The following is a 12351-nucleotide window of genomic DNA, read 5'->3' as shown; positions in this document are numbered from 1 at the left end:
TTATGCCAGAACGGTGCCTGTAAAGCACCCTACACTGAACCCAGTGCCCTGAGGTGAATTTCAGGCTATACCCACAACGTTCAATCCAGTGGGGTCTGGCAATGGTACTCAAAAAGGCAGGCTGAGGAGAACTGTGCCAGATAGAGGCCAGTGAAGATGCAAAGCTCCAACAGCAATGTAGAGGAGAGTCCTAAAGGAGAAGTATGGGAAAGCAAAACTAAGCAGTACATTCTACCCTCATGCTTTGTGTCAGCCAACACTTCTCATGCTCAGCGACCCTCTGAACCAATACATGAAATGTTCTCTAAACATCCCACTGTATTAATTATATAAGGCAAGACATAGTAAACATCAACCCGTTTGCTGTGACAATCTGTTTTGTGAATGAACACAATGTAATATATAGAGAGCATACCTTTTCAGTACATAGCAATGCTGCAGGGGAGAGGAAAACTGAGAACTCATTGCCCTCTAAGGCCTCATGTACACTGTTGCTGATAAACAGACGTTCAGAGGCAGTTGGATGCTTTTTTCAGCTGCCCCTCAACTAATCCATTGTTATCTTATGTGTACATGTGCACAGGTTCGTTTAATGTCGTTTTTAGGCAGTTGCATTTTATAGGTTTTTCTGAGTTCAGACGCTGACGTTTCCGACTCTAAACGCGGTATCGGCGTTTAGCCGCGTTTTCGTTTAAAAGCGTTTGTAAAGGTGCCCTATTTTTTTTTTACATTACAAAACTTAAAAATGATAGCAAATGATGAAAAACCACTAAAAAAATGTTTAAAAACTTGTAATTTGTTTGCTATGCTTCATAGACCATTTATATACCCCTAATGAGCATGATCCAATCCAATACACCACTAGCATTGCTGTTAGCCAAAGAATAATTGGAATTTGACCTATATGTTGTTAGATTTCAACTAGATGGCCCCACCATTGAGCTTCACCCCCAACTTGATCAAACATAGTTGCATGAAATTTAGGGTTAGGGTTTCCCATTAGGGTTAGGGTTTTCCCCTTGAACAACAAGTTAGGGTTAGGATTTCTGGTTAAGGTTTCCTATTAGGGTTAGGGGGTTTTCCCCTTGAAGAACAAGTTAGGGTGTTTTCCCCTTGAAGATCAAGTTAGGGTTTCCTATTAGGGTTAGTGGGTTAGGGTTTTCCCCTTGAAGAACAAGTTAGGGTTAGGGTTTCCAGTTAGGGTTTTCCCCTTGAAAAACAAGTTTAGGGTTAGGGTTAATTAAAAATATTTTTAAAAATGCAATTAAAATTTGCATAAAAAAGCCAAAAAAAATTAATGAAAAAAAAAATGAAATTACACATACAGCTTTTAAAAAAGAAACAAAAAATTATAATAATCAATTGCAATTTAAAAATATATATTAAAAAAAATTGTAATTAAATTTTGCATAAACAATTAAAAATAAATAAAAATGAAATTACATATACAGCTTAATAAAAAAATAAACAAAATATACTAATCAATTGCAATTTAAAAATTAAATATATTAAAAAAAAATTGCATTTTTTTCCTCACATATGCTCATTATGGGATCCATAGTAAAAGCACCGAAATTGAGGTAGATACAAGTACACTGCTGCTCTCTCAGCTGCTGCTACTCTCTCTGGTCTCACAGAATGGCTGAAATAGTTAAATAATACTGTTTTTTGGGCTTTGGGAGGGTCCTATGATGTTATCTTAAATAAACGCTCAGACGCTAAACGCGGCGTGCAAACGCGGCAAAACTGGCGTTTTTAAATGCCGGTTTCAAGCTGTCAAAAGAATCGTTCTGAGGAGGTTGCCTCAGCGTCCCGTGTACATTAAACCTTAATCTAAAGTGAAATATCTGATAAAAGCCAGTTTTGGGACCCTTGGGAGGAGCAGAGAGCCTAGAGCCAACATCAATCACAGTGAGGAGAAGGAAGGGGGTGGATCCAAACTCCCATTGTCGGTATGACACTCCTGGAAACTCTGTAACTCCTCCCACAGGTAATTAACTCTATTTTAACAAGGTGCACTTTTCAGAGGGTCAGGGAAGATTTGTAGATACTAGCTCTAATGCCCCGTACACACAGTCGGATTTTCCGACGGAAAATGTGTGATAGGACCTTGTTGTCGGAAATTCTGACCGTGTGTAGGCTCCACCACACATTTTCCATCGGATTTTCCGACACACAAAGTTTGAGAGCAGGATATAAAATTTTCCGCCAACAAAATCCGTTGTCGGAAATTCCGATCGTGTGTACACAAATCCGACGGACAAAGTGCCACGCATGCTCAGAATAAATAAAGAGATGAAAGCTATTGGCCACTGCCCCGTTTATAGTCCCGACGTACGTGTTTTACGTCACCACGTTTAGAACGATCGGATTTTCCGACAACTTTGTGTGACCGTGTGTATGCAAGACAAGATTGAGCCAACATCCGTCGGAAAAAATCCTAGGATTTTGTTGTCGGAATGTCCGAACAAAGTCCGACCGTGTGTACGGGGCATAAGGGATTAAGATAAGATTAGGCACAAAAAAAAGGGAAACCCATAGATTTTTTTTCTTACTTAAAAATAAGTAATTGAAAAAGGGCAAGCAAAAATGGGTTACTCTTTAAAGTAAAATTCCATGTTTAATATCGCTTTAAATAGTTTTCTTGGGTCAAGCTGGACCCAAACTAACGATTTCCATTGCAGAAGAATTTTTTTCTGCAACATTCTTTTTCTATCCCCTTTTTTTTTTTTTTTTTTTTTTTTTGTGTAATGTCAAGTTGGTAAAAATGATCTGTCCCTCTGGTGCTCTAGTTGAGATGCTATACATTGATCTGATGGCTTTACTGTATATTATTTGTTTTTGTTGTTTTGTTTGTATTTGTCTGTCTATCACACACCCTATTATGGCCTCTTTCACACGAGGAATCCGTATGTCCGTTTTTCATCCTTCCGTTTTCTGATGAAAAACGGACATACATGTATCCCTATGGAGCGTCGGATGTCAGCGGTGACATGTCCGCTGACATCCGACCCGCTCCGATCTGAAAAGTGTAACGGAGGAAAATCCTACTTTTCCATCCGTTATCGGATCGGGTGACAACGGACACTACGGTCCGTCATCACCCGATCCCCCATAGGGGAGAGCGGCGCTCTGACAGGTCCGTCGCTGCGGAGCGATCCCCGCTGAGCAAGCGGGTGTTAACGGGGGGGATCATCACTGATCCGCCCCGTGTGAAAGAGCCCTAAGTAATCGATCCTATATGGATAGTAGTTAGTGTTTATTTGAATGCTTACATTTCATGGTTTGAGTATTGTGACACTGCTGTGTTTTTGGACTGTGTGCTGTATCTTTAAGGTGTTTGGTGTTTTGCCTCTGTCATCTGATGCACTCAAGATGATCTGTGACTTGGGATGACGGGCAAGATCTGCTGCTCTTTGGCCAGGACCAGGCCTCTGGTCTTTTTGGCATCTATCCCTATTGGCAGTATTCTCCTGGCACCTGACCTTTTTTGGTATGGCACGGGTGGGATCCCACATGTTACTGTGTTGCGCTGCCATGCGTGATGATGTCATATGTTTGGCGTGGGCACCATCCTTGTTTTTCCCTTTTTATGTACTATAGGGCTATTTGCCAGTACTTCACATTTGTGCTGCATTTACAATTCGGGACTAACTTGAAACAGCAAAGAGTGCTCTTTGGACTCACCCAATTTAAAACGGGAGTTCTTTTGGATTTTTACCCCTGTGATGAAAGCGTTTTGAATCGCTATTCCATGGACATGCTAAAGTAGGTATATGGAAACTCTCCTGGTCTCAAATCTTTGTATGTGCCAATATATTGGTTTAGATAATTTTATATATTTATCTTTATCTTTTATGTGTTTACCAGACCTTTAGAATCTTATTACTTTGTGGTTTCTGGCATTTATGAAACACCTTACTTTAAGTGGCATGTGCATGAGAGGTACACTGTATATGTTTATTTAATTCCATTGCTAGCATAATTGATACATACAGGGGTGAACTACTATGCATCCCTTTATTTTTTAATATTCTTTAACTAGTTGTTTTCTCATTAGAGTTGGTTCCCATAGGTTTTGCTGAGGGAGGCAGTTCCGGAGCTCGTCCTGGGGGGATTGCTTTGCGATCTTTTAATACGGTGGTGATTTTATTGGCTGTATATATCTGTGATCGTTTGGGTTTTGTAAGTCTATTATGATGCCTGCTTGTACTTACATGTTTTTATTATGAATATCAATTGCTTGTTATATCATATATCATTTTTGTATGTATCCCAGTGTTTAAAAATTCTAATTTCCCTGAGGAAGAAATCCCATTCCCACATTTTAAAATGTGTTAAAGAGATTTGTACCCAATATGTTTTGATTATGCAGTTTCTATATTGATGTATCTGTTTTAATGTTTCTCTTTTTTTTTTAATATGTTAAAAAAAACTACCGTATATTTTATGCAGTTCTATGTGCAAATATGTGTAATGCTTAAAAAGTCCTATCCAGACGTCCTTTTTTTCCAGTATGTATATGGATGTTGGCAGGCATGTGATAACTGGAATCACTTGGGGTTAATTTTTGACACCGAACAATGTGACCACTAGGTGTGCTATAATGGACAGTAGTAGCAGTGGCTACATACAGTAAGTGGTGCGGTGTTCTGTCAGCAGTATGGGTGACTTTCTGTCTCTGTTGGATAAAATAGAGATGGGCTTAGTGTTTCTCTGCCATTCAGGAAAAGTCTCCTGTTTTTATGAATGAAAACCAGGCTTTTTCTGATTGGTTGAAGTAAAGAGAGTGGCGTCACCCGGCTGCCCCTCCACCTCCTGACAGTGATGGCAGCGGATCATGGTTGTGCAACGCATAGTGTTTGAAGCCTCCATTAGGAGTGCTTGTGGCAGAGTGACAAAGCAGGAGAGCAGTCAAGAGACAAAAATGCTGTCACCCTATAACAGGAAGTGCCTGAAAAAGACCTCCATTGCAGGCGCTATTTTTATGAACGCAGCAGATCTAAAGATTTAAAATGTCTATTAAAATTACATGACATGTAAAAGCTTATATGCAGTTTTACTCACTGAGTGTAGGTATACTGTACTTTAACATGTTAATGACTTTCTTAGCTTGTGTTTTAGAGTAACTACCCATTACATATAAGTTTTGTAAAAAAAAAAAAAAAATTACGTTCTTTATTGAAAGATTGTTCATAGTTACAGGATAACAAATTTGTGATACAGGTATCAGGTAAGTACAGTATAGAACGGATAACAAATGTACCTAGGCCTTCTATTTTTAGGCAGCATAATGGATATGATACGGATATATTCATACACAAAAACATTTTTGGTTCACCTCTGTAAACACGGTTATTACAATCTACTAGCAGTATTAGCTCTCTGTCCCTAATTCAGTCAGGTGGAATGTCATCTAGTTCATCACAGGTGGAAGCCTCATTTAACCAAGTATCCCAGATCTTTCCGTACTTTGTAGGGCATCCTCTATGAGCATAAATTTCTTTTTTATAGGGTAGCATTAACTGATGCAACCCATTCCCTAATATTGGGCGGCATCACTCTGAGCCATTTCCTTGCGATGAGCATTCTGGCAATAAACAATGTTTCTTGTAGAAATATGTAATGGAATTTGTCTGATTCAGGATTTGGGAACACCCCTAATAAACATTGTTTCGGGCATAGTGTTAGGGGGGAGCCCATTTTGTCATGAATACATTTAACTATCTGGGACCAGTAATCCTGTATCACTGGGCATAGCCATAGGAGATGAAAAAATGTTCCTTGAGATCCTGCGCATCTAGGGCAAAGTGGGCTGTAGTTACTTCTGAATTTGGCTAACCGCGGGGGGGGTCAGGTAGGACCTGTGCACAATAAACAATTGTGTGAGACGGTCTGAAGTCTTATGAGAAACTTTTTTGCAGGCGTCTAGGACTTCTTCCCATTACTCCTCCTCCATCTCACCCACGTCTCCAACCCAACGATCTTTCAGTTGATAAGCTATTGCCACCTCGGTAGGGCGTAGTAGGCAAGAGTAGAATATGGAAATCAGCTTTTGGTGTTCCGGGCCATTTATCACGGCTAGGATATCCAATTGTTCCAGGTTTGGAGGGGATTCTCGAAATTGGGTTTGGAGAGCGCGGCGGAGCCGGAGGTATCGGAAATGCATATAATTGGCGAGGCCAAAATCGTCTTTCAGTTGTTGGAATGATTTAAAAATGTCTCCATTATAAACGTCTGCTAAGTAAACCACCCCATTAGAGATCCACAGATCATGGTCCGGTAAATGTAATAGCTCGGATAGGCATGCATTATTCCATAATGGTGTCTGACTGTGTGTAGAGGGGAATCTAAGTTTGCGTCTGACTACAGCCCATATCTTGCAATAGTTGTACAACAGGCCCTTGCGGTCGTCGAGGCTACCAGGCTCGCCCGGGTCTCTAAGAATGAGCTGAAAGGGATGGGTATGTGTTCGCGTGGCTTGAGAGCTTATTAAAGCCATGAACCGTTCTTTATCTCCTTTGTCTAGGTGGAAAAAATGGGACACCTGTGCTGCCAGATAGTACAAATTAAAGTCCGGCAATGCTGTGCCCCCTAAATCAGTGGGGTTTTTCAGCACCTGCCATGACAATTTGTGCCGTGTTTTGCCCCACACAAATGTGTTTAGAATAGCTTCTGAGGATTTAAATAATCTCAGGGGTATATAGACAGGTGCGTGCCATAAGACATACAAAGATTTGGGTAGTAGAATCATTTTTGTCAGATTTACTCGCCCCATAACTCCCAATGGTAGTCTGGACCACATCTGTGTTTTATTCTTTAATACCTTGAACAACGGCTCCAAGTTCAGCCTAAAAAAATCCTCCGAAGAACGCGTAATTCTGATGCCTAAGTATTTGATTTCACTGACACGGATGAGCGGGGAAGAAGCCTGCGTCTCTGATGGGGCCCCAATATCTACAGGAAGTATCTGAGACTTCTCCCAATTAATTCCTAATCCAGAGTAGTTCCCAAACTGCTTTATAATTTCAAGGGCCGTTAGCAGAGAATGTCCTGGATCTTCTAGGTATAGGAGCATATCGTCCGCATATAAACTGATTTTCTCAACCAAATGACCCCGGCTTAAACCCTTAACCCCCGGATGTTCTCGTAGTGATGCTGCCAGGGGCTCTACCGCCAAGGCATAAAGTAAAGGGGAAAGGGGACAGCCCTGTCGTGTGCCCCTGGCCAGTGGGAAGGCCCCTGAGGTTTTACCGTTAACCAATATCCTGGCACTCGGGGTCTGGTAGGGAAGCTGAATCCATCAAATGTATTTAGACCCAAAACCGAACCTGACCAGACAGTCCCAGAGGTAGTCCCATTCGACAGAGTCGAACGCTTTAGCAGCGTCCAGGGACACCACCACTCTGGAACCTGTCCGGTCATGGCTGGCCTGCAAGTTCATGTACAGCCTGCGTAGATTAAACCCGCGTTTTTTGCCGGCATGAATCCGTTTTGATTGGGATGTATAAGATTCAGGATCACCTTATTTAGACATAGTGCCAGGACCTTGGCCAATATTTTTATGTCCAATTGTAGAAGGGAGATGGGACGATAGGATTCGGGGAGTGTCGGGTCTTTGCCCGGTTTGAGTATGAGTACAATGAATGCCTCGCTCATTTGATTTTGGGAGGGAACCAGATTTGAATATGTGAGTAAAAAGCGCATGGAGCTTGGGGGTTAAAATCTCACTATAGGCAGTATAGAACTCCAGGGGGAGACCATCCGACCCAGGAGCTTTTGAAGGAGCGAGATGTGACATTGCTTCTGCAATGTCATCCCTGGTGATAGGCGCCTCCAGCATCTCTAATTGAGTGTGGGTCAATTGTGTGAGGGTTACATTTGATAGAAAATCCGCTATATCTTGCCTGGACTTATTAGTGGTGGACGAGTATAGGGAAGCGTAAAAGGAGCGGAACACATCGGCCACTTTATCAGGGTCTTGTATCAAGGCACCCGTATTATCCTGTAGGGCAACTACAGTGGGCGGTTTGTGTTCCATATGAGCCAGGTAGGCCAGCAGGCGTCCTGCACGTTCCCCACACTCATACACTTTTTGTTTGGTATAAAATATTTTTCTTTCTGCTCTTTCAAAATAAAGTGCATTCACTATGCGCGTTTGTAATTTTACCTGATTCGCTGTCTCAGTGGAGGGGTGATCTGAGAAGGCTTTTTCTACTTCTGCCATTGCTATTTCTGCCTGTTGAATAACTTCGTTGGAAGTTCGTTTATATCTTGCTATTCGTTGTGAAAATAACATGCGGGCATGAGCCTTAAACGTATCCCATACAATTTCAAAAGGGGCTGAATCTATATTTGTGCGAAAGAAGAACTCCCACTCCTCTCCCAAGCCGTCCAAACCAGGGACAACTGAGAGCCAGAAGGGGTTAAGTCTTCAGGCATAAGAAGAGGAGGGAGAGCTCAACTCAAGTTCTACCCAGCATGGGGCATAGTCCGAAAGGATACGGGGGGATAGAATTGCTCCTGAGATATCAGGATTAGGTCAATTCGTGACATGGTGTTATGTGTCGCAGAAAAACATGTAAATGCTTTTACTGAGGGGTGACGAGACCTCCAAGTATCTACCAGTCCTATCTCATTCACGAGCTTCCCAAATCGTGTAGGGGAGGGCGTGCAGTCAGTCGGGGATGTCAGGAAGATTCGGTCTAGGTTATTGTCCATTACAGTATTAAAATCCCCCATCCACATAGCCCGAATTGTGGGAAATTGTGCCATAAACGCCAACCCCTCATTGATAACACTGAACTGGAATGGAGGGGGTATGTATATTGATAGCAAAAGTATTTTTAGTCCGTTCAGTCTGCAGTGTATAAACAGGAACTTGCCCTGGGGGTCAGATCTCAATGTCAGCACAACAAATTGTGTTGTTTTGGCCACTAGGAGCGCAATACCTCTAGAGTGGGCTGAATATGCCACAGCATTGGGACTAGACCCACGCAGGAGTCAGTGCCAGCCGGCCATTGGGCTGCATCCAGCATTAATATCATACAGCTGTAGCATGTCCGAAAGAAAAGAACAACAACAAACAAACCTAGTTCGGTATTGGCTCCTGCTCAATTAAAGTATTTCAGGATCAGATTTATCAGTTGAGACCCAAGGGACAATATTAGATCTCAAATAAACCCATTTCAGAGATTACATTACCATAAAATCAACCAATGTATCAGTATCACTTTCTCCCGTAGACTGGTATTATGTACCTGTTCAATCAGTCTGCGGTTGCCGTGGAGGCCTCAGCTAGCCATTTGGCCCACACTCTATCATATTTTTTGGGGCATTCCCTATTTTGATAGGTTTCCTTATAGAGTGGTAGTACTTTATTGACATGTGTTTTCCATAACAATATGGATGGCGGGGCACGTTTTTTCCAGCAGAGTGTGATCATTTTCCTTGCATAAAAGAGCAGGAGCCCTATGAGGGTTCTCTCTGCTATCTTGGGGGCTAATTCTTCCACTAAACCTAGAAGGCAGATCTGCGGGGTTGGGGCTATATCTGTTCTCACCACTTCTTGTATTACAGATAGTACTTCTGACCAGTAGTTTTTAATTGCTGGACAGGACCAGAAAATGTGTGTAAAATCACCTGGATCCCCAGTACATCTCCAACACTCCAAGGACAGGGAGGTTCTCATCTTATGCAATCTATATGGGGTGAGATATGCCCGGTGTAGTATTTTGTATTGTATGAGACGGTCTCGAAGTGAGACCAGGATTTTGAAGGGGAATTCCCACATGTCCTCCCAATCCTCGGAGTCTAGTGTCGGGATATCCTGTGTCCATCGCTGCCGGAGCTTTGACAGATCTGGAGAGGAAACTCTGAGGAGATGTGCATAAAGGACTGAGGTCGGTTTCTTGGTGCATTCATATCTTGTGACCCTCTCCAGATCGGATTGCACTATTTGCGTGTCGTTGGGTATTATTTGGGCTTTAAACGCATGAGACAGTTGCATATAGCGAAATAGATGCGAGGGAGGCACATTGTATTGGGATACCAGGTGATTGAAGGGGTGTATGGCGGTGCCGGTGGTGAGGTCAGATATCAGTTTAAGACCGCATTTGGCCCATATTTTAGGGTCTGGTAATGAGTAGAGATGGGGTAGGGTAGGGTTGTTCCAAAGGGGGGTGTGCGGGGAGACTGCATTTCGTGGGAACTTCTCAAGTTCCAGTCCTGCCCTCCGGGCCCTTAGAGTCGTTTGCATGGAGGTGGTCAAATCATATGGAGCCTTGGGACCTCGAAGGGGTAAATGTGTAAGGGCTTCCACAGAGCGAACCAACCATGTTTTTTTTAAGCGATTGCATTAATTGACCAGTTAAATGGGTTTCTACTAATACCATAACATGTGCATGTTGCTCTTTGAGATACGCCATAACTGCATTTCTCTTAGGTTTAGCTCTTAGGCCACGGACATTCCATGTTAGACATTTTAGAGATGACATGGCATTATAATCAGTATGTGTGTATATCTCCCATCATGCGTCAGCCTGTCCTGAAATCGTATCATGCTTGTGCAACTTAGCTGGGAGATATTAGCTGAGTAATCAGAGCGCATGCGGGCAAATCTTGCCCGTGCATATCTACAGCCATTAGCATTACCTGTATACCAATTTAGATACCCATACATCAGAGAAGAGATAATAAGAACGATTAACTTATAACAAAACTCAAAATAACCTTGAACAAATACGCTGGCCTGGTTGGGTACGTCACACCCCCAGCTCGAATGTACCTGGGGGATGTACTCCCAGACAGGCCAGGAAAACTTAACTTGTATAACAGTATCATTACATTCCTGAATTGGAACAGCGGGGCTTGGTACGGCTCCCGCGACTAGGGGGACGAACATCCGCTGAAGAGCCAGCAACAGTGCGAGGGGAGTAACCTTCAGTACCAGGCGCACAGGATAGTGTTGTAGGAAAAAGTAGCATGGAATAAAAGTGTGTGCCCAATCACTAGTCATCTTAACAGGGAGTGGCTCGAGGAAGTCTGAGGAATTCGACAACTGCGGTGATGCTGTGCTGGTCGAAGTAGGAGCCGGGGAGGTGAAAACAGTGTGCAGTTTGGGCAAGCAAAAGTATCAGTATTCCCAATGTATTAGTAAAGGGGGATAATAACATAGTACCTCATTCTGGAGCCTTTACGAGTGATATTTCCAGAACAGCCTTGTGTCTTCAGCACGGCCGTGCTAGGGGGACCAGCAAGCAGTGTCATTCTCCCGGTGGCGGGCGGTTGGGAACAGCCCGGTCGTCCAGCCATGCGAAGACCGCCTCCGGTGTGTCGAAAAAGTGGGTATGGTCGTCCCCCACCACACGAAGCCTGGCAGGGAACAACATGGCATACGTGTAGTGTCGGATCCGGAGTTGGCGCTTCGCCTCTGTGAAGAGTGCCCTCTTCTTCTGCACCTCCGCTGAAAAATCCGGGAATACTTTCATTTCAGAATTCCTGAAGGGGATGTTGCCCTTTAATCTTGTGAGACGGAGGATGGCATCTCGGTCCCTGAAGTTCAAGAATTTGGCAATAAATGTCCGGGGGGGTGCACCTTGCAGAGGGGGTCTAGCCGCTAGACGGTGCGCTCGTTCTACCACGAATGACGTAGAGAATTCTGGTCTTCCAAAGGTGGAGATGAGCAAATTTTCCAAAAATGCCGGAGGATCGGAGCCCTCCGCACCTTCAGGCAGTCCTACGAAGCAGAGATTACAGTGTCTTAGACGGTTCTCCGTGTCATCTTGCTTTGAAAGGATGGTATGGAGTTGCTGTTGTATGTGTTCAGTAGCATGCTGTAATGGCGGCACTTCATCCTCTACTCTGCTGATTCGGGTTTCAGTGACCCGCTCCCGGAGCTTCTGTAAGTCCTGTCTTATTAGGGACACATCAATCTCTACCTCCTCAATCTTACATGTTAGGGAGCTTTTACAGTCCGAAATTGCCTCCAGCACACGGGCCGTGTCGTCTGACGCTGGCTCAGAGGAGGAAGATGCATCAGCGCCATTTTCACCTGGAGTCCCCTTCTCTTGCCGGTATTTGTCGAGTTTAGCTATTGTGTATGCTGTCTTCTTGGGAGGCGACATGGCAGCTATAGGTGTGGAAGTAGGTAAGCTGTGTTTTTAGGCTAGAAAAGCCACCTGCAGGCATAGGATTTTAAGAAACTGAGTTTTTCTCGAGCGGAGCTCCCGTGTTGTGCTCCTCACACCATGCTGGTCCAGGCCACGCCACCACATATAAGTTTTAAACTAAATAAAAATACCCCTCTAATACCAAGGAGCCTCAATAGTCACCCTCCATCACCAATCTAGT

General features: G+C 43.4%; 1 protein-coding gene across 4 annotated transcripts in view; it reads left to right on the top strand.

Annotated features, from left to right (window-relative positions):
* BDH2 (3-hydroxybutyrate dehydrogenase 2) overlaps window positions 1-12351 on the top strand; it is a 61670-nt gene that overhangs the window by 26924 nt on the left and 22395 nt on the right. The window lies entirely within an intron of this gene.

The sequence above is a fragment of the Aquarana catesbeiana genome, linkage group LG01 (genome assembly GCF_042186555.1).
Source record: "Aquarana catesbeiana isolate 2022-GZ linkage group LG01, ASM4218655v1, whole genome shotgun sequence".
NCBI lineage: Eukaryota > Metazoa > Chordata > Amphibia > Anura > Ranidae > Aquarana > Aquarana catesbeiana.
This window is presented reverse-complemented; position numbering and strand designations above follow the sequence as displayed.